This window comes from Suricata suricatta, chromosome 6 (assembly GCF_006229205.1).
Source record: "Suricata suricatta isolate VVHF042 chromosome 6, meerkat_22Aug2017_6uvM2_HiC, whole genome shotgun sequence".
Classification (NCBI taxonomy): Eukaryota; Metazoa; Chordata; class Mammalia; order Carnivora; family Herpestidae; genus Suricata; species Suricata suricatta.
This window is the reverse complement of record NC_043705.1, coordinates 31,650,209-31,673,543: the sequence shown is the minus strand read 5'-3', so window position 1 is coordinate 31,673,543 and position 23,335 is coordinate 31,650,209. Positions and strand designations below refer to the sequence as shown.

Here is a 23,335-nt window from a genome sequence, read left to right as displayed (position 1 = left end):
TGCTTATTTTGTGCCAGGCACCGTACTAAGAACTTTACACCTGTGATCTCATTTTCATCTCCATTTTAATATTTGTTAATGTTTATTTTTGAGAGAGAAAGAAAGACAGAGCATGAGTGGGGGAGGGGTACAGAGAGAGGGAGACACAGAATCTGAAACAGGCACCAGGCTTTGAGCTGTCAGCAGAGAACCCGATTCGGGGCCTGAACCCATGAACCTGGAGATCATGAGCTGAGCAGAAGCTGGACACTTAACCGACTGAGCCACTCAGGTGCCCCTTATCTCCATTTTACAGGTGAGGAAACTGTAGCTCTCCGAGCTTAATTCCTCAGGGTCAAAATGCGGTCCAGGGATGCTAAGCAAATAGTTGATGCGCTGAAATGATGACACCGTTACTGACCTGTGCCTGCTTTCCCTGTATCCATACCTCTCAGCAAAAGTCCAGGCACACAGTGGGCATTGGTTCAGTGGGTGAGCAAATCCGCAGTTCAGCTTTCAGGCCAGGCAGGAGGGCTTCTTCTCTTCCCGAGAGCTTCTGTCCCTTCATTCATCTCCCCCCTCACACCCTTAATAAAAGCTCTGGGAGTGACCGATTGAAGGGTGTGATTTCCTCCGGAGAGCAGCAGCATTTACATGGGAACATTCAAACAGGAACAGAATTCTTTCAGGGGGCATAGGCTCCAGAAGACAGCTGTGGATGGAGAGCTGTTGTTGGGAGAGGAGGGGGTCAGAGGATGGGGAAATGATCCTTTATTTATTTATTTCCCTCTTGGAGCGTTCACCTTTCATTGAAACAGCCTCCGGATGTAGGTGCAATCAAACGTTCATTAGACAAGCAAGGTATATTTAAAAAAAAACTAACAACACCCGAAAGAACACACACATACACACACACACACACACACACACACACACACACACACACACAGAGGCACAGCTATAATCAATCTGCGAAAAAGAAATCGGTCCTTCAGGCAAGAAAAGCAGGCTATGTTCCCCCACACCGTGCTCACTCAGCCCTGCGTCCGCCCCTAGTGACTATTGCTCTCTCTCTCTCTCTCTCTCTCTCTGTCTCTCTCTCGCGCGCGCGCGCGCGCGCCTTCTGAGTGCCTGCTCGGGTCACTGAGTTGACGGCCTGGGAGCTTGACCCCGGGATCTGTCACCTGCGTGCTGCAGGGCCTTCAGGGCCGAGGAGCAGACCCCCAGTCAGTCCCCCTGACACTAGGGGTTCTTCCAGGCCCTCCAACTCCCCGCTTCAGCACGTTTGCCCACAGGAGTGAAGCACACACAGGGTTCTCACTTGCATCGGTTTGCACATCCCGACTCCAGGCTCAGAGGTTGGCCCTTGGGTTCTTGCGCACAAGGCAGAGGGCATTTTTCCAAAGCCCGGTGGTTGGGGGAATGGGGCATGGAAGAAGTTGTTCCGTAAGACGTCGGGCCTCCTCCACCCCGCAATCACGACCAGCTTCCCGGAGGAGGGGATGGCGGCGAGGAAGTGGCTCGACAGATGGGGAGTGGGAGGCTCTTCCAGCATATGGGGCCGCGTGGGTGGAAGGAGTCTGGGACCGGCGAGGGGGAGGGGGACACAGGGCTGCGGAGACCGGTCCTCGGAGCAGGCACGCACGCCGGAGTTGGAGTGGGTGTGTGAATGGGACCGCATGGGGAGGAGGTAACCACCCCAAAGGTGGGGGCGGAAGACTAGGGGGAGGCCTTGGTTGCACTCACCCCGGAGCCAGCGGAGGGCGCAGTTCGCCGAGCGCCTTGCACAAGGGCGCCCCCTGATGGCGACTCACGTGTCAGACAAATTTTCAATTTTCTTTTCTAAACAGTTGAACAATCCTTATCCAGACCTTCACAGGAGCCAGGCGCAGGGTTGAGATCTTTGGAGCATACTACCGGGCCCATTTTTCAGGCAAGGGGACGGAGGCCAGCAAGATCATAGACCTAGAAGTACGTGGTAAGAGCCAGGATTCCAACCCGCGCATTCAGTTACTCAACAGTTATTAAGAAATCCCTACTGTGTGCTGGGGGCTGGGGACACTGCAGTACACAAGACCAACAAGTCCCTGGCCTCGTGGGGCTTACAGCCCGGGTGAGGAGACAGACAGCACACCAGTAAACAAATAAATGAGCAAAATAATTTCAGTGCTGTGGAGGAAATAAACCAGGGTGTGGAGCTAGGCAGCAACTGTGCTCTCGGCTTCCCCCAGCCTGCCTCCCCCTCACTACTCCCTGGGGGACTGGGATTTGTCAGCTTTGGCTTCAAGGCAGGCAGCAAAGGTGGCTCTGAGGGTGAAATGACGGTGGGGGAAGTGCAGTTTCCCAAGGCCACCCCCTCACATGTACCACTACCAGCACCTGCAGCCTCAGGCTTTCCCACTGTGGCCAACCGGCTGAATTATTTCCTTATCTCAACCCAATGAGTTTTTAATCTGTCTTTATACAGAAGCCTGACTGCCTGCGCGGGGATTATTACTGAGTTCTCTGCACATCGATCCTGCTTCTCCTGTCTGTTTTGACCAAGTGAGGCTCTGAGATGAAAGCAGGAGGGGTCTCTGCTCTGGAAAGATTTAAGAGAACACCAGTGCCTGAAGGATTCAGGCACAGAGGCTCAGGTTTTCAGGAGCACTGTCCAGCAGGGGCTGAGGCAGGGGTGGGGGGGAGACACGGTGTAGGGGCTCACCATTTGAGCTCAGGAGATGGGGCTGTACCCGCACTACCAGGTTACTGCCTACTCAGAAAGATTGCAGCAACAAGAGGGGAAATGAAAGGAGACAGACAGGCTAGGATGACTTGGGACTTGGACAGGCAATCAGGAGGACGGGGTTCTGGTCTCAGCTCTGCTTTTTACAAGCTGTGTGCACTTGGACAGCTCTCCGTAAATTCTTCTGTAAAATGGAGGCGGTTACTAGGCTGTTGAAGGAGGTGGTATATGCACACGGTCTTCACACAGTTAAACACTCAATAATGTCAGCTATTGTTACTGATATCATTATCTGTAAAATGGGAGTAGGAATACTGGCTCTGCCTCCTGGACAGATCTCTTGTGAAACTCAAATGGACAGAGGCGCCAGGCCCACGTGAGGACTATTGATGATCACGGCTAGCTCACCAACGCTAATAAAAGTGTGAGGAGGCGTGAGGCAGACGCACTTACTCAGTCCCTCCCACATTGGGTCAGTGACAGACAGAGTCTGACAGAGTTTAGACATGCAGCCTAGATACACCCTGCCCTGCCTTCACACCTGGCCCGATAGCAGGGAATGTGGGACAGAAGCTCCCGCATGTGACTTGTCATCTGCCCCTGGGGCCACTGGATACTTGAGAGTGGCTTTTCAAGCTTGCACATCTAAGCATCTCATTCACTGCCTTGGGACAAGCCCCGAATGCCCTATATGGCCCACTGTGAGTCTTCTGTTCCCGCCTTGCCTCTCACCTCTCCTGCCCTCTGCACCCAAGCTCCCAGTGGCTCCTGTGGTATCCTGGGCCCCTCATGCCTTTGTCTTCACACATGCAGTTCTTTCCCCCTAGAACACTTTTCCTTTCAAACTCTAACCCCTTGAGGACAAAGACTTGGTGTATTCGTTCATCACAAGTAGATAATCCATAAATATTTGTCAAATTGAACTGAATCCACCCCCATTCTGGCTGATTCTTTCCAGCCTCATCTCAAACCTCGTTTCTCAGGAAAGGCCTTTCCACTGTGGAGGCTGGGTGGAGCCTCTTGTTTGCCCTTCTGAAGCCTCCTGCACTTCCCTTGGGGAATGTACATGCTTGGTATTCGTCTCCTTTGCAAGACTAAACTCCACAAGGTCATGATAGCTCTCTCTTATTTACGGCTCTATCTTCAGCTACATAGTAGGTGCTCAAGGTATATTTTGGGTGAGTAAATAAATGAATGGATGTCACTGGGACGCCATGCCTCCTCTTTTAGTCCCTCCCATTGACCCTCCTTTCCTGTCTTCAGAGGAATGACTTCTGACATCTCAGGGCCAGGTCTTTGCTTTCCAACTCATTCTTATCCCCTCCCTCCACAGCCATCAACTCCCAGGCCATGCCCTGCTAGGGACATTCCTCTGGCTGGGCCATTTCAGGCTTGGTTGTCTATCCCTGATGAAAAGTTGGGCTTGCTCTGAGCTTCTGGAGGGCAGGTCAACATGGGAAGCCTGTGACCAACTCTTTTCTACCCTCCAACGAACACAGCTCTGGGCCTGCGAATACTGGGAGGCCGAGCACCCCTTTCCCTAGCCAGCCAGCTAGGCCTTGCAAATGCCGAGTCATTGCCAGCTGCTGCCTGTCTCTAGCTCCTCCAGCCTGAGGAGCCGCCAGGAGCAAACCCAGAAGAGCCGCTCCTGGCAGCCTCTGAAACCCTTCGCACCTGAAGCCAAGGAGTTTCCTCTCCCTCTTGGCAGACTCCCACCTCTGCAAGGGTGGATCGTAGAAGCCCTAGAACCAGGGATCAGCCCTTGGTCGGGGGCAGGAAGGTACCAGTGCTGTCCGATCTCAGTGCCACCTACTCTCCACTGCCAAGGGCCTCAGAACACATGCCGACAACACAGCCTCAGTTTCTCCGTGGGGCCCTTTCTCTACCAAGGGGCTACCAAGGGAACATTTACAGGGTTGCCCCGGAGCTTCTGTGCCTGCAAATGCTGATGAATAATTAAGTCCCTACAAACTGCCTGTAGATAAGCATAATCCTTTGCATTTATACAGCCCTGAACACATTTCAAAGCTTTTTCACATATATTATCTCATATGATCTCCCACAGTAATCCTAGTGGGTAGTTACTGGAAGGGAAATTAATGTCCTTCTTTTGTAGAGGAGAAAATCAAGACTCAGAGAGGGAAGACTCTTGACCAAGGTCACACAGCCTGTGGGGGCCAAAGCTGGGTCCCAGATACAGGTTCCTCTTAATTATCCCCTTGCCCAGGACCCTGGAGTAGCATATACAGCCCACCCCTCTCAGCCCCTCTGCCTAGTCAGTCTCTCAACAGCAGCAGCAACAATAGCTGTCAAGAGCATATATACAACTTGAATTGTGTTACCCGTTTCATTCCCAACACAACCTTATGATGTTGGCAATATTGTTAGCCCCCATGTTACAGATGATGCAGCCAAAGCTCAGAGAAGTTAAGTAACTTTCCTAGGGCCACGAAGCTTTTAACATCCAGGGCACAATGCTGGTCTGTTTGAACAATCGAAATTGAAGCCCATGCTTAGGATCTCCCTGGCTTGATGGAGGCTCCTTCTCAGAACCAAAACCTGCAGAATCTCCTCTCCTGGAGTCTGGGATTCTTAGGGATCTCTCTTTTCTGTGGTTCTCTGCATTTCCAGATCACTCATTCACTCACACATTCATTTGACATTCATTGAGGCCTTTGTCCATTCCTGGCATTAGGAATACCACAGTGGGCAGTATCCCAGTCTCCTGCTCTGGGGAAGCTAGCTCAGGCTCAAGAAGTTTGGGAAGGCTTCCTAGAGGAAGAGGAAACCAAAATGAATCTTGAAAGATAAATAGCGGGCAGTCAACAGAGAAAGCAGGAAGGATGCTTCAAGCAGAAAGAGCCAAGGGCAAGAAAGAGTAGCACCTGTTCAGGGACCCCATAAATGAGACAGTTTGGCTGGAGGAAAGAGGAAGAGTGAGGCTTGTGCAGTGTTGGAGAGGAGCATGGGGCAGGGCAGTGATCTGGTCAGGACTGTGTTAAGGATGCTGTGGAGGCTACATGGAGGATGTGTCTGGCACTGGGAATATGGTCCACTCTTGTGCAAGGCCTTTCCCCGTCACTTTTTGTCCTAGACCCTTGGAGCCCACCCTGTAGGCTGTGGGAATGTGGGGAGGGCAGGCTTCTAGGGCACCTTTGGTTGAACTTGGGGGGACTATGGAGGCCAGGGTAGAGGGATGGCTTGTGGATAGGGTAAGATGTGAGAGCCGAAGCATCCCCACAGTGGTCCCCTAGGAAGGGACCCACCTGAGCGCAAACAGGAGGAAGGGCATTCTAGATGATGGAGACAGCATTTGCAAAGGCCCGGATGCAAAGAGAACAAGACCAACTGTGGAGCTAGACTACTTCAACACGGCTAAAATCAGGGGCTGGGCTGGGTGGGGCCATGACTGTGCAATAGGAGAGAACTCACACCTTAATGGGTAAAAGTCCAGGCGCTCTGCAGATGGTACACCTAGGTTCAAATCCCAGCTCCTACTAGCTATGTGTGTCCGTGGGAAAATTTTAATTTCTCTGGTTTTCTGATCTGTAAAATGGGATTGTGAGGATTATACAAAAGAACACAAAAAGCACTTAGCATATAATAAATGCTCAATAAACACAACTTACATTATGATAACCATCATTAATATTATCATTATTAACAGTTCCACAATGGGAAATCTAAAATGGAATACCACTTCGTAAGGGAGGAATCTCATTTTAAAAAGTAAAAACAAGCTGCAACGTGTGCTTATCTATAATCTCCACATTCACAGATATGTGTGAAATTTCATCTGCAACTGTTTTCTCAGGGTGTCATCCCATTCCAAATCAAATGACGGTGTTGGATGCTGGATGCCCTCACAGGAATGATAGGGGCATTATAGCATCTGGCAGCAGGCTCCAGCCTGGGAGCGGTGCAGAAGAGGGGAGGGGGCCTCTCAGGCAGAGGGGAGGAGGGGTGGGGAACAAGTCCCATAGTTCTCAGCCAGGATGGTGGAGGCATTTGGGGGACTGGGAGTGGCTCTACCCTCCCCAGTTAAGATGAGAGTTAGAATCAGCCAAGATTTTCTAGAGTGAATGCGGTAAGCAAAGAGCTTCAGACACAGCCTCTGCCTTCACAAGTTTACAGTCTTCTAGGTTATAAATTAATCCCTTAGAACCTGAATTGTTTCACTGTGAGGATTAAGATTTTCAGGTGGTAGGGGCACCTGGGTGGCTCAGTCAGTTAGGTGTCAAACTCTTGATCCCAGCTGAGGCCATGATCTCCTGGTTCGTGGGATCCAGCCCCATGTTGGGCTCTGCATGGACTGCGTGGAGCCTGCAGTGGGATCCTCTCTCTCTGCCCTTCCCCACTCATGCTCGCGTGTTCTCTCTCTCAAAATAATTAAGCTAAAAAAAAAAAAAGAATTTCGGGTGTTAACCATGAGACACATAGCTCCAACATGGTGGAACAGGCAAGCCAGGGTCAAGAAGGCTGTGCCCCAGAGTCCTACCTGGTTGGACTCCCACCTCCAATCATGGAATTGGGAGCCTTAGACAAACTGAGTTTTGGTTTTCTTGCTATACAGCTGGTCCTACCTCAAGGGTTGTATAAGGTTCACGGAAATAATGTATGTACACAGGGCCTAGCATGTGATTGGGGCTCAAAAACTAGTAGTGGTCATTGCTGATAGGATGTCCATCCCCTTCTGAAAAGCTTGATGGCCATTCTCACAAGTCCATACAGGGAGGTGAGAGTCAAGGGCTTCCTCCCTGGGGATGACAAATGTCTTAACCCTACTACCGTCCCCTTAGGCAATGACAGGTCGGGGTCCAGGCCCAGAAAGACCACTGTGCCCATGAGGGGATGGGGCAGAGTGAGGTCTGCATCGGAGTGCTGGTCTATGGTCTTGGTGGAGACAGGGAACAAGGCCAATCATTTTCAGGGCCTTCTGAAATTCAGAAACATGAAGTTTTGAAAAACAGCACATACACAAAGAAATGATTTTTTTTGCAGCTGTTTTGGTATTCGGGGAGTAATTTACCAACTTCAAGTTCAACTTAATGAATTTGGGGGTAGGCGGCTTCCATGGGAGTTCTGCTTCCTAGTAATCTGTGGCTGCCCAGTCGGCAAAGAGGGCCGAGCCAGTGGTCGATGGGGAGCGTTAACAGTAACACGTTGTGTATTTGTCATCAGAATGGAGCCCCCGGGCACAGGGGTAGTGCCCATGGCTGCTCAATGATGTATTTGTCATGTGGCCACTGACACAATCAATTGACCCCCTTGCACACCGGTGTTTATTAGCCATTGTATAAATATTTCACCCCTCCCCAGCTGACACATAATCTCTTCTTTGCTGCCTCTGACAAATGAACATTTCTCTGTAGACTCTTAAATGAGTATGTGTCACAGCTATGTCACTGATTAATTTTTTTTACCACCACGAACAACGATGCATAGAAATGTAACTTATATTCATTTCCCGGCTTGAGCCCAGCTGTCTAAAAAATTCCACCAGCAGCTACAACTGACAGACAGCTATCCCAGCACTTGGGCGTGCCGACATGTGGTTGTGTGAGTGCCAGCTTGTTAATTATGGGCTTTTTCTTCCGGCCTGGCTGCCGAGTAACCAGCCACAAGGACCTTAATCACTGCTGGGGCTGGGAAGGGCCTGTTTCTGAAGGCTCCAGGGGCTGGCTCCCCACCCCGGCCTAACCACACACGTTTGTTTCCTCCAAATGTTGACCACCTTTTCCTCTTGGCCTTGATTTGGGAGCACCGCTGAAGGTACCCTGGAAACACTCATTGCCACCTTAAACTCTTTGCTCACTGATCTATTAGATCCTGAAGGTAGGGACTGGGTCTTCTTTGCTAAGAACAAAGTAGATGCTCCAGAAATATTTGCCAACATGAAAGCAGCTAAGGTGCAATTGTTGACCAATGTGCCAGCCAAATGACATGTATTGTTCATTGCATCTTTTCAATTGATGTTTTTGGAGCGCCTACTATGCAGGCCTATCAGTCTGGGGCCGGAGGAAAAAGTGGCCATTGCTTGGAGAAATGAGCATGTGGTTGAAAATGAAGTTCAGGTCCTAGTGGGGGAGAACTGGAGGTTCTCGGGGTACACACACTACTTGTACCTTGGTTTGTAGCTGGTACCTTTCTTGCCAAAGAACAATTCTTGCCATTAGAGTTCAGCTAAGAACTTGTGTCATCTTGCTCCAGATCCTGCAAACCTAACCATTTTCTGTCATCCACCCTGACCCCATTTTCCTCTCCTTCTGGACTGCCTCAGTTTCTCCTCCACTACAGCTCCCCTACCCTCCCTTCCTTTCTTCTCCTTCACACTTGCCTCTTCCTGGCAGATCTCGAGTCACCTTGGGCGTCAGAGCCGACTCAGCATCCCTGCCCCCACCCTGACCCGGTCCATCTGCTGCTTCCCCCTCCCCACCCACCTACCCACTGGCATAGGACTGAGCCTTCAGCAGGTGTCTAGGTTGCCCCTACCCCACCCCCTACCTCCATGCACCTGTGTCCCATGCACCTGTGTCCCTTCCCTGATGTCATATAACCCTGGCTGGGAGCCAAGTGCATGACACCTGGGGACACTTCCAGTATATTAACTAGTTCACACCATCTCTGCCATTGCCCACAAGGCTCTCAAGTCACTGACCTAAGAGATAGAGAATCTTCCCCCTGCACATTCAGGGAACTGATATTCCCTAATGCCATGTTCAGGGAGTCCACATGAATCAGTTAAAACCACTGATGTGGTGAGATAGAGAGAGCCTGGGGTGGGATTCCGTCTGCCTCCCAGCTCCTCTGTTTACCCACTGTGTGTCCTTGGGAAAGTCACTCATTTTCTCCTTGTCTTGTGCACTGGGGATGCCAGAAGCTATTTCACAGGACTGCTGGGAAGGTGAAAAGAGATCACGTGGAATAGCACCCAGCATGGTACCTGGCACATCTTAGGGGCACAGTAAATGGCAGTGTCTTTCTTTTTTAAAGAAAGAACTTTCAAGACTCTGTCCCATCTTGATCAATATCTCCCAGTTGGAGAAGAAAAGCTGACTGAACCCGTCTCCCGAGACACATGCATGATATCCCCACCCACACCAAACCTAGGAGGTGGCCCTCTGAGACCCCATGTACCTGGCAGCACTGCCCTCTCCTTCCCTCCTGGCCTGAGTGGTGTGGGAAGATGGGCATCTCTACAGGGAAGAGATAAAACTGCTAGGGGAGGGTCTGCCCAGATGATCTGCTCTCACCTTCAATAAGCATCATCCACAATGACAGCCACATATGAACATTCAGTACATGTAGCACTGAATAAAGTACATGGTTATGTGCATTATCTCATTGAAAAGATACAAACACCCTCTGAGTTAGATATGACTGACCTCATTCTACTGGTGAAGAAATTGAGATCCAAAGAGGTTAAGGAAACTACCAAAGGTCACACAGAACTGAGACTTAATCGAACCTGGGTCTGTTTCCTTCCCAATTAAGGCCTTTTAACTACCACCATGTTACCTCCCCCAAATCACCTTCCCCACTACACTTACCACGCTCCCAGGGCATGCTCCAGGGAGCAGGCAGCACCTGCTCTATGACGTCATCCAGGGCTTGCACTATGATGTCAAGCACCCAGCGTGCCTGCCCAGCCCCACCTGTGGGGCCTTCGTGGTTTTAAGGTCAGAGAAAGGAGAAGCCTAGATGACACAGAGCTGGTCTGGAACCAGCTGGGGAGGGGGCTGATGCAAGAAAGGGCCCACACAACTAGCTTCAGTTGGAGGCTTGACTGTGCCATCCCCCATACATATTTCCTTGTTCGAAATGGAGCATGGAGCCCCGGAAATCAGGACAAAAGCACCACCCACAGCTCTGGTCTCGATGACTCAGATTCCACCTCCCACAGCCTCCTCCTGTGTGTGTTTCTGAATGTGTGTGTACCCGAGCATGTGCCCTGCCAGTGCGTGAGGCTGCCAGCTGTGCACGCGTGTATGCACATGCATACACAAGGGCGAGTCCCCGTGGGCCTATGCCAGAGCTCTGTCCGTCCACATACCTGTCTCCAAGCCAAAGCCCTCAAAATACGATGACCAGCAAGGTTAATGATAATCACACTGTTAATAGTCAATGCACTTCCTATGTTCTTCAAAGGTACTGTGGTAGGCACTCTTTAATGTAGTATTGAGTGGAATCTTTACCACAACCTTATGAGGTGAATACGGTCATTATTCCCATTCTGCTGCTGATGAAACTAAGGCTCAGAGAAGTTAAGCTCTTTTCGCAAGGCCACACAGCCAGGGAATGGTGTAATTTTCAGAAGCCAAAATCTATGCACAATAAGATGCGGTTCCCTCTCTGACCTCTCTATGGAGTTTGGAGAGAAGGTCCTTTGTAACTAGAAACCAGCCAGCGTCCCTGAAGGAAAGGGACCCAGAAGCCAGAGTTTTGGAAGAGAAAGGGGGTAAATAGCAGATAGATTCCTGAGCAGAAGGGGGCAGGGCAGCTGTCTCTCAGAACAGGTGTCAGAGAAGCTGTGACAGCCACTTAGAACCACAGTGGCAAGCCTCCTTTACATGGCGATTTGCATATATTTGCATGTATTTGCATCACCAAATCTGTGGAAACGGCCTTAATGGTCCCTGCCTCAGAAGACTGGCAGAGCTGAGAGGGTGGGAGTGACAGGGAGGGCCTGGGGAATTCGGGAAGGGAAAGAAGGCAAGAGGCAGTGCTGTGGAGGCTCAGGGAGGTGCCGGGCAGGGCTCGATTTGTAGAGGAAAGCGAGAAGATACTCTCTCGTGTGCCCTGGGAAGCCTCCGTGCCCCTGAGTCCATCCCCTGGAGGATTCGGAGGGTGTGGAGATCAGAGGAGGGTTTGAAACCCGGGTCGGTGGGCAGCACTTGGGAGGACAGTCAAGGCTCGGGTCTGGTCCCTTAGCCCCGGGTCCTGGAAAGGCTGGCCGGAGGAGAGGGGAGGGCCTTGCTCTGCGTCTCTCCGCTGGGGGGCCGCCCACTCGGCCTCCGAGCTCAGTGACGCGGTGTTAGGACGCCATCTAGTGGACATGCTCGGGAAAGCGCCCCCTTTCTGGCTGTTCTGGCTCAGCCCCCTCCTCTAGCTGCCTGCACGTAATGTGTTTCAGCTTTGCCAGTGCGGAGACAAGGCATGGTGCTGCAGTAGGGAAGCTGAAGGGACTCCGTTGCAGAAAGGCTGCGTCTCTGCTGTTTTTCTGCTAGGCCCCATTTACTCACGTTTCATATCTTGCCTGTGAATAAGCCGAAGAAGCTATATTCCCACTTCAAGGGGGAAAGCAAAAAAGTTAATCTTTCTCTGAGTTTTGTCCTAGGCCCCAAACACCTGATAACATCTAAGAAGAGCCAGATCCCAAACATGTTGCAGGAGATTACCTTCAAACTAACCTCGGCTGATACTGGCATCAATACCCCTACCTTCAGTAATTTATGAAGAAGAGTTTATGAATTTATAATATCTATTTTTCGCCTGACCCCCCCCCCCACTGTGACTGGACCCTACCATGGACTCCTGAAGAAACACATACCCTAGATTCTTTTCCGGTATAACCCCCTAAGGCCTCAAACAATGACAAGACTCATTCCTATCTCCTTTACGAGTCTCCCAGACACTCTTGCCTGCTATTTTTTCTCACTCATGCTATTCAGTAAACTCTGTTTTCACTTTCTCTGGCTCATGTTTGATTTATATCCTGCGTGAACTCAAAGATCCTCTTGGATGATCCTTTTGGACTCTCCCCTAGGTCCTCGGAGGCAGCCTGCTGCATTAGTGCTGGTCCCACGGCCCACATCTGAGTGAGATTTTGATTTTCTGGAAGATCACCCTCAAGGAGCTTCCCACGAGGCTCAGGCCAGGCTAAGATGGGCTAATACAGCTGAGAGACTAAGAGCTTAGGCCTTAAAGTCAGAAAAACATGGCTGTGCCAGTTGCCAACAGAGTGACTTCGTCAAATGAACCTCTGAATCACTTACCTCATCTGTAAAATGGAAGTAATAGTATTTACTAATGAGAACAAAAGAAGATCATCTATGCTACAAGTTTATTAGTAGGGTCAGGACTAGACAAAATCAAGTGCCTGGACCCCAACATTTAAAGTATTTGGGAATTGTATGACACTGAGACCTTAAAATTTGTGTCCTAAGCTCTTCATTCTTTTCATTCTAGTCTTGGCCCTGCTTCTTAGCACAGTGTGGGGCACACGAGGAGCACCTTGTGTGCAGGAACTATTATTGATGTTGTTATCATATTGTTACTGCTGTGAGGATACTAAGGCCTTGGGAAGGCAGCACCCTACCCCGAAGGCCCAGGAGGAAGTAGCACCCCAGCTCCCTGCTGGCCTGGTCTGGCAAGGGTGTGAAGTGAGATCAGAGGCCAGAGGGGTGAGGGACCACTTCCCAATTGTCAGGAATAGAGAGGAAGTCACAGGCAGGTAAGAGTGGAGGGGGATATCAGGTCATAAAGCTTGTGTGGCTTCTCAGAGTCCCTGTGATTGCCTGATGACAAGGAAGGGACCCACAGATGGTCAGTGTGCTATGGTGGTGAGAGTCTGAGGTGGACTGATGCTACATTATGGCTGAAAGGTGACACCAAAGGACAGTGGTGAGGGAAGTGCCATCCAGTGTGCAAAACTGAGCAGTACACTTGACTATCAGTTTCATGTAGAAGAAGACATGGTCTGGGATGTGGATATTCCCTGACTCCTGGGAAGTGGTGAATGGCTTGACTCACTGGTCAGGAGCCTGAAAGGAACAAAATCAAGACAAAGAGATCCAGGGAAAGATAGATGGACAGGCTTCTGGAAGTGGGCACCAAGTGTGCAAACTTCTAGGTCTCAAACACCCTGAAGAGCATCCACTGCCAGGTGGCTGTCAACAAGGCAGACAAAATGATTCATGAAATGAGTGATTCTTTCCTGTCCACCCCAAATGCCTGCACAATAGCTTTTGACTAGAGCGCTCATGGTGCGGGAACGAGGATCATGCATGGGCCCAACAGCATGGGCTCCCCTCACCAAGGCTGAGCTAGTCCTACCACTCTGAGGGCTCAACCTGCCTACAGTAAGCTCCATGCTGAGCACCTGGTGTGGTTCTCTTCCTCAGCAGAGCAGCCGAGCCCCTGGTAGCAGGTGGCTTGCACATAATCCCTTCTTTCCACACTGGAAGGGAGTTGTTTGTCCTTACTAGAACCAGAGCGTGTTGGGGGTTTGAGTTTGTCTTCCTTGTCCACAGTGCTTCCACAAAGAAGGTACAAGAATGAGGTCATCTAAGCCTTAAACATCATCAGCTCTTAGATTTTGATCCATTTTGCATTAAATTTTGCATATGATATGAGGTAATGAGATGGTGAAAAGTTCAACAGATGCATTGGTCTTAGTTGCACCTCATCACCCAGAAGCAGGGGGCCTGGCAGAGCAGCAGAGCCGCCTATGGAAAGCTCAGAAGTTGCTGGCAGGAACATGACACGTGCGGGTTTGGGCCCTGAACTCCTGGACATGGCATTTGTTTTGAATAGCACTGTGTCCCCTACACCTGGAAATTATAGGTCCCGGAATCAATGTGGAAGGGCAAGTGGCCCATCTCACTCTCAGATCTGCACAGTTTTTGCTTCTTGTTCCCAAAACTTGGGCTCTACTTGCTAAGGGTCCTAGTTCCCATGGAGGGAGAACAGTACCAGGGAGCACAGTAACAACATTCGCACTAAACTAGAAGCTGTGACTGCTGTTCATGCCAGGGAACCAACAGCAAAAAAGGCCATTCATTGTTGGACTGGTCAAGCCATTGATCCTGATTGCCAGGAAGAGCAAGGGCAGTAGATAGAATGCATATCAATGCAATAAGGGCAGGGGAGGCTGCGTCTGAACCCAGCCAGGAGTCTCACTGGGCATCTCTTAGAACCTCCCACCCAGTTGTAACTGACAATGGACAACCTCAACAGTGAGAGTCCCCAAAGGGAAGGCAACTAAGGGTTCCAAGCTCCCAAGGATAAAAGCCCATATAATCTCATCTGGCAAGTAGTTTAGAACTGCAGAGGGTTAACTGAGGATAAGAGAAGGAGGGAGACCATATCAGTTATGGGATCAGGACCAGCTACAGCAGTGGGGACTAAGGCTTGCTTCATTAACCCTCCTGTCTTTATCTTCCTTGGAATCACATCTAGCATTACCTTGAAGGGGCTTTGTTTACAGCAGACTGTACCTCCCTGTCTGCAGAAAAAGTGATGACAGCTTTGTTCTTTTGGACAAAATCAGAGGCACCATGCTGTAGCAGGGAAGTCAGATATAATGCAAGGACGAGAATGGATCTCAGTGGCATGAGGGCTGGACCACATTGAGATAGAACCTTTCTTCTCAAATGACTTGACTACCTTCTTGCTCTCTCTGGCATTGCCCTACCCCCGCCCCCCTTAGGCTTAGACGAGAGGCCACACTTCATAGTGTGGGATCTGGTTTCTGAATGCCACCAAGGGTTGGTTGACAGAACCCAGAAGCTTGCTTGTGAACCTTGCCCCATGAGGATAGGTTATGGGTAGAAGCTGTGGGCGACTGCAAGGTATGCTTCCTCCTTACAGCCTTCTAGAAGAGTCCCATCACATTCTCAGTGCACACACTTGGGCCAAGCAATGTGCAATGTCTCTTCATAGACCACGTGTAGAAGTCAAGACAATAAGGCACTGCACCACCTTGCCTTGTATCTTCTGTGCATATATTTCCCTCTTCCTCACCCTTAGTCCCCTGGGCTTTCACCTGAATCTGCCTACAAGCTCTGCTTCAAGAGGCCCTAAGTAAGACAAGAAGGTTCTGAGATCTGTCTCCCTCTGTGTGTCCCACACCAGGGTCAGTCCCAGAGCCAGGAGTCCAGCACAGCTACTGAAATCAAAGAAATAGAGACCCTATGGGGGAAGGACCTGACCAACTACTTTTTTCCAGATGAGAGGCAAAGGGGTGGACATCTGAGAGAGAAGAGAGGAGAGGGTGGACAAAGGCAGCAAGGAGGGAGGGAAGAGCAGAGGGTAGAAAGTTAAGTCCCATTGAAGGTCATTCCCTATAAATGGATCTATTTAGGGAGTTTTCTGAGGAGGAGTGGTTGGATCCAGCAGGACAAAGGAGAACAATTTTCCCTCCTTGCACTGAGTGGACAAATCCATTCATGCAGGGCTGGGAACGAGTTTCTCTGAGCCCCCTCAGACCTCCTTATTCCTGACTGGGGGTAGTGTCTGACTCTCAGATGGTCTGGAAAAACAGTAAAACATCAGGAGTGGGTGCTGGTGCTGGGGCCAGGAGGAGATAGCAACAGGTAGACGGTAGAAGGTCCAGAGCAGCACAATGGTGATCACTCCCTCTTCTAGTGCAAGGAGGCCAAGAGGGGCTAGACTGGGGCCAAGGGACCCACCCCCTTGGCCTAGGTCTCCTGCCCTCTGACTGCTCCAGACCCCCCAGTTTATAAACGCTGCAGGTCTGTGACACAATATCATCTCCAGAGCACAGCCTGGCATTCCAATGGAGCTCTGTGCCCCAACAGAGGAACCAGCCCAGTGGCATTCGGGTGGTTTGCCAGGTTTGCAGGGCAGGAGAAAGTTCAGGTCAAGACTGAAAAAAAAAAAAAAAAAAGACTGAATGTCCTTCATGTCACCCCTCACCCTGGCCTTCATCAGCCCTCTTACCTTTCTTTAGATGTATGAGGAGTGCACCAGCCCGGGGGCAGAAATCTTGGCATAAAACTGTGGTCTGATGGTTCCTGAGGCCATCCCAGTCATTCTACTTCCAGGCAAGGCCCCAATTTTCCTGCATTTTCAAGGCAGAGAGAGGAGCAGAGTAGATGAGGAAACTGAGCCCCAGGCAGTCGGCTCTGCTTGCCTGGGATACATAAATGCGACCGGAGGGGCCCATCTACGATAGAATGTGTGGATATTTTAGAGTGTGTGGAAATTTTTCTAAGGTGGAGTCTATAACTGTCAGATTCTCAAAAAGTTTAAGATCTGTCTGTCCTGTTCAGCATGGTAGCCACCAGCTACATGTGTTTATTTAAGTACACATTAAAAATAAATAAAATAAAATAAAATAAAATAAAATAAAATAAAGCAAAACAAAACAACATTCAATTTAAAAAAAATCCAGCTCTTCTAGCTCACCAGCCACATTTCAATGTCTTAGTGACCATATGTAGCTCGTGGCTACCATGTTGGACAGCATAGATATAGAATATGTTCATCAGTAAGTAAATTCTGTTGGACAGTGCTATTAACTTACAATTTTTCACTTTACTGAGGTATAACTGATAAGCAAATTGTGTGAATTTAAAGTATATAACTTGATGATTTATGTATATATTGTGAAATGATTGCCAGGATGAAGTTAGTTAACACATCCAACACCTCACAGAGTTACCAGTCTGTGTGTGTGTGTGGTGAGAACAATTAAGATCCACTCTCTTACAAATTCCAAGGATATAATACAGTAATGTTAACTGCAGTCACCATGCTGAACATTAGATCCTCTTCCATTAATCTTGCACAGGTAAACTGAGACCTAGAGTGGAGGTGACCTGCCCAAGGCCGCAAGGGGAGTGATAGTGGCAAGAATCATAAATACCCTTAATAAAATGTAAAATTGCATAAAAATATCTTCTTATATATACAGCTGAGTGCTCCACAACAGCCTGGGATAGAAGGAGACAGGGCTCTAGTTGGGGCTGTGGATGGGGGGAAGGGAGGTGTGCTGTGTTTGTTCTTCTCCACCCCACTCCTCAGGGCTGCCCCAGCCCTTCAGGATAAAGGAGGCTTAGAGGTCTGGAACTACCTCCCCTCCCCCATGATGACCTCATCCTCACAAAAATGTGAGAGGGGCAAAGGGAGGGGCTTCATGGAGGGAAGTTAAAGGAGGGGACTGTGGGTAGGGGAGATGGCACAGTCCTCAGGCCAAAGAAACTGGGGGTGGGGAGAGCTGTGCTGATCGTAACCATGCTCCATGAAGCCATCTTCCTAAAAGCCAAGTCTGAACCTATCACCCCATGCTTACACTCTTCTTGGAATGGAGACCGAATACCAACCGAGGACAAGGTCTATATGGCCTGGCTCCTAGGACCCTTAAAATCAGCTGGCCCCAAACTCCCATCTCTTTGTTCTGTCTCTATTACTAGGTTTGCCCCACCTCAGGACTTTTGCATTTGTGGTTTTTCAGCCTAGGATACTCTCCCTCCCAGCCCCAAGGAGCTCCTACCCATCTTTCTGATTCAGCCTAAGCACAGTTTCTGGGAGAAGCCTTCCCAGAACCCCCAGGCCAGGTCAGCTTCCTCTGTTATATATTCTTATACTGCTTCCCTTTGGAACACTTGTTTTGGCTTATAATTACTCTACACATTTATTCGGGGATTCTTTGGTAAATCTCTCATTCCCCTAGCAGACCAAGCTCTCCATAGTCTGTTTCTGCTTATTGTTATATCTCTAAACCCTTGAGCAGTGGTTGGCCCAGAAGAGATGCTCAATAAAAATATGAAAAGTAAATGAAATGATTGAATGGAAGTGTTCCTTCCTGTAAGATACAAGCTCTTCAAAGTCCATGCCCACCCCGACTGGCCCATCTCATTAGGACCTAGTGTGGGTGGTTCATGTGCCCTCTACCCACCCAGAGAGGGAAAGCAGGAAAAGGAATGTGTCCTGGTGTCCCATGGAGACAGCAGAGGTGATGAGGAGAGCAGGAGTGGCAGGATACTGGATGAGGAGTAACAAAAGTGGTGGAACACACAAGATGACAATTGGGAGATGGTGGAAACACAATGAGAGCAATGTGGTCTAATTTGGCAGTAGGATGCCGTGGGATGATTGAATAAAACAGGATCCTGGGATATGCAGAGTGAGGGCGTAACAGATAAGCTAGTTTTAACCCATGGTCACCGTGGAAGTGACTGGCAAAAATCAAAGCAAGGAATGGGAAACATTTATTGAGCACTTACAGGGCATCAAGTCCTTTCCACATACCCAAGTATTCCCATAGATTAATCTTTATGACAACCCTGTGAAGTAGGCACTATTACCATCTCCAGTTCACAGAAAAGAAAATCAAGGCGCAGAGAGATTAAGTAGCTTGCTCGGGTCACACAACAGGTAAAGTGGATCAAGATTGTATTTTGGAGACTTCCTACATCCTACCATCCCCTTCTGGTGAACAAAATGGCTTCCTAAGTCATTGTGGTTGCAGTGGTCTATGATTTGGGTGGGAAGGCGGGAGAGCAAAGAGAGACATGGAAAAGGTTACTAGAACATTCCCTTCCATGATCCCCATGGCTTGGTTCTGCCCTGTCTCTGCTCACTGGTATACCTTTTGCCCTTTATTCTTACTCCTTCCCTGCAAAACGTCAGACAGGCTAAATCAAACCCCACAATAAAGAGCAAGGAGAGAAAGGCTGTACTGGCCAAGGCGAGGACTTTGAGGAGATGGGGTATAGATGAGGGAGAAGCCCAGACAACTGAGGTTTGTGCCCAACACAGAAAGGGTATTTTAGGTTGAAAGGTCTTTCGAGATGAAACATTGGAGAACCAGTTCATTCATTTTGGTTTCTGGAATATGCCTTATTTTTAAACAGTGGCTCCGTGCATACACTGGGTCATGTGAGTCCTGCAATTGTCATTTGGATTAAGCCAGAGCAGGCAGATCAGATGGTGATGGTCAATGATGGGGTCTCTCTTGCCTGGGTGAACTGGTGGGACTTCAGGGCTAAGGCTTGGAGAGAGTCCCTTCCCATTATCCTGAGCCCAGCAGGGCCCTAAGGAGTCACAGACAGAACCCCAAAAGGGAATGGCAGCTGATCCCAGACCCCCAGCCATGGAGTAAAGTGAGTAAAGTGAGTTCCCTGGCTCATCCTGATATTGCTCATCTTGCTGTAGGCAAACCTCTTAGTGAGGATGAAAGAAGTCTGGCTAAAGAGCAGGCACCCACAACAGCTTCCCAGAGAAATAGCCCCTCCAAGGGACACTAGCCACTCATGCAGTCTCCGTCTCACTCCTATGAACTGGTTCATTTCCCACATTACCATAAGCCTCACCCTCTTTCCCTAGGGTGCCTTCCATGACTACTCTCTGTCCCCATTTTCTCAGACCAATAGCCCTCCTCTCATCTAAATCATTTTGGGAGGCATATGCCCCCCTTTCCCAGGGGAATAGATGACTTGGTTGCTCTACCCCACTCTTAAATATTCAGAGAAAAGATCATTCCCAGAAGTCTGTGTTCCCCGTGCTTGAGCCCACTGAGCTCCCTTCTGCCCATTCAGGGCAGCTATCTGCTGCAGCCTCAACTCTTGAGTCCTGCATCCCAGACCTTGTCAGTGCTCTCCCCTTCTCTCTCCAGACATGCAGGAGGGCCGAAGACAGCCTCAACATCTAGATTCTTGGGAATCTGGAGAAAGATCCACTGTATCCAAGTTCAGGGTCACAAAGGCTTCAGCTCTTATCTGCCAGAACGTGGAATGTTTCCATTCACTGCCTTCATTCTGACTCATCTCTGTCTTGAGCTGTTTCTGTCTTTAAGAAGGTTGAGAATATGGGGTGCCTGAGTGGCTCAGTCAGTTAAGCGTCCGACTTCAGCTCAGGTCATGTGATCTCACAGTTTGTAAGTTTAAACCTCACATCAGGCTCTGTGCAGACAACTCAGAGGCTGGAGCCTGCTTCAGATTCTATGTCTCTATCTCTCTCTGCCCCTCCCTCACTCACGCTCTGTCTCTGTCTCTCTCAAAAATAAATAAACATTTTTTAAAAAGTCTCTTTAGAAAAAAAAAAGAAAAAGAAGATTGTTGAGGAGAGGGAGTGCAGAAAGAACACCCGTACCTCCCTGGCTAAAGTTACAAGCCCAGGGATACTCCCGCTTGTAGCTCTCAATGACCCTAGAATTAGAATTCCCTTAGCCCGACTGTGCTCAGGCTACAGAAATCCTTTGAATCTGCCCTGTTAACTCAGTGACAAATTATGGGGTCAAAGAGAGAAACACAGACACAGACAGAAGTAAAGAGAGAGGTGGGGCAGAGAGAGAGGCAGACACACAGAGAAAAACCACAAGAAGATTCAGGGTGAATACAGAAATGTATTCACAAGAAGAGAAAAAGACAGAGAATAAAGGAGAAATAAGAAAAACAGAGAAATAGATATGGTAGGTGTGTAGCAGAGAGAGACAGAGAAAAAAAGAAACTGAGAGAGCCAGGGAGAAAGAGAGAAGGAAGATACAACTCAAGGACCAGTGTCTTCACCCACTACAAAAGGGTTGAGACAGACAGGGGACATAGAGTCTGGGGAGAGGGTTGGGTGTCCTCAGTGTGGAGTCATTAAACTTGGATGGGAAAAAATATTATATTATTTTCACTAATCTCTAGATGAAATTTAGCATTTCCTTCAGTTATGACAGTAGCAACTAACCAGTCACATTAGCCATAACTATGGCTTTGTCACCAATAAAAATCACTTATATTTTTGTATCATATTACAGTATTGCAGACATTTTGAAATATCATTTACGCTCCTTACTGCTTCACTCCTTATGTGAGGTATCAACCTACTGCTGGATCTTATTTAAAGCATTAATAAGGAAGCACATATATTACTATATCACATTAAAATAGTTTTACAGCTGTATTACAGTATAATTGGTTTCCTTTGTAATCCTACATATTTCATTTTATGCGTTTTAAAACATTATGCTGGGATGGGTTACATTGGTTTTGCCGGATTGCCAAAGGGGAACTTGACACAGAAAAGGTGCAGAACTCCTGCATCTGGCCCCTGGCCAGGACCCCCTTCCCAAACTATCCCTCTAAATTCCCTGTGCCCTGTAGTTATTTACTCAATTCCCTTTTCTTGCTTGGGTACTGGGAAATGTGGGAGAGAAAGGGAGCCAGGAGCTGGGACAGGAATGAAGGAGACAGGGAAGGAAGGAATGTTGGGAGGAAGCATCTTATACCACTATGTAGTAGAAGGAAAGTTCCAAGGGTGCAGGGATAACTCTTGAGTCAAGGTCAACTGTCAGAATCCCCTTATTTCCCAGGAATGAGCCTACCTCAGGATCTCTGCTGTTTGGTCATTGTATGGGAGCAGCCCCGTGGGAAGCTGGCCTTAGACTTCGAGCTGATGGATTCCAGAATGCAGCAGCTAAGGCCTTTGGTCAATTTTCAGTCTGTGTAGGTGGAGGTCCATGAAGAACACTCTCATGGCCCCACAATTGCCCATCCAGAGAAATGTCTCCTTATCTGTAAAATGGAGGTGATAAAATCCTCTATCTTATGAGTTGTGAGGATTAATGGAAATTTGCAAAGCAGTATTTGCATAGGGCCTGGGACAGAATCAGCTCTCAGTAAGTGGTGGCCATTACTATGGTCATTTTAATGATTAATTATTATTATTCTTCTCTTTCTCAGAGAGAAGAGCTCCAGGAGGCTGAAGAAGGCAGATCCTCTCCAAGCTGGCTCAGCCGGGAGAGGGGGACCACTTCACACTCTCCTCACCTTCTGCTCGAGGCAGGGGTCTTCCCCTAGCTATTGACAGACTCTGAGTCTGCTGACTCACAGTCAACTTCCTCTCATACAAACAGGAAAACACAGCCAGCCAGTGGTGTCCACCCCCCCTCCCCAACCACCACCACCACCACACACACATAGCTAAACCCACTAGCCCAACTCTGAGGGGGAAGTGCCTCAGGCTCTGAGGGACAGGCTTCAAGGCTAGGGCTCCAGACAAGATTGGGGGAAAGGAGAGGAACCGTTTCTCCTCAGGCAACACCCCCATCCCCCTACCTCCACCCCCACCTCACCAGGAAATAAATAAATAAATAAATAAATAAATAAATAAATAAAGCAGTAGGAGGATGAAGAGAAGGGGCCTCTCCTAAGGAAGAAAAAGACTTCTTGCTGGGTCGCTGTGCTTGCAGGGCACCAGGCTTATCCTCTAAAAGGCAGCCCCAATCCCCGCCTTGGGAGTATGGGAATAGAAATGTCACCTTGCTGACCTTCATCTCTGAGAAGAAACCTAGGCCTGGTCCTTGGGGAGGAAGAAGCAGACGGGAACTCTGCTGGGCATCCGCCCCCATTCCCTCACGTCAAACTGCTGGGCTCCTGAAGGGCTCCCCAGGTTGGAAGGCTGTGGCTATCCGTGACTTCCGGATGCCAGCTTCCCTTCACTCCTTAACTGGATGCCAGGGTCCAGCCACAGTGCTGGGCGTGGGACAGGGACTGCCACCCTGGGGGTTTAGGTCCGACTTCTTTCCTTCCTCTATTGGCACGACGGGGAGGGAGCAGCAGAAGGGATAAAAAGCCGCGCTCCACGGCGCTCTCCCTTCTCGCTCTGGTTCTACCTCAGTCACGTCTCCATTCTGGTCTCTCCCTCTTTGTCCCTGTCTCTAAGGCTGTCTTGGCCTCCAGCCCTGTTCCGGTCCCTTTCTCGGCCCCTAAGAGGACAGAGCTGGCTCTGCCCCGAGATAAGCGCAGCGGTTGGGTAAGGAGCCCAAACCTTTTGAAGGCCGGCGCTTGCACAAGGAGTGGCTGGGGGCCCGCGGAGGGAACTGGCCGGCGGGGCGGGGCCGGGCCCGTCGGGGGAGGGCTGAGGGGAGGCGGGGCCGCGCAGCGCGACCCGAGCCTC

General features: G+C 49.5%; 1 long non-coding RNA gene across 1 annotated transcript in view; it reads right to left on the bottom strand.

Moving 5' to 3' along the window:
* The window catches only part of LOC115294323, a 38,939-nt gene extending 18,823 nt beyond the window's left edge, over nucleotides 1–20,116 (bottom strand). The window contains exons 1-3 of the long non-coding RNA XR_003909813.1: nucleotides 20,037–20,116; nucleotides 16,388–16,508; nucleotides 428–705 (exon numbers count right to left, since the gene is read on the bottom strand). This is a non-coding gene — a long non-coding RNA (uncharacterized LOC115294323). The remainder of the gene's footprint in view (nucleotides 1–427; nucleotides 706–16,387; nucleotides 16,509–20,036) is intronic.
* Nucleotides 20,117–23,335: the final 3,219 nt, after the last annotated feature.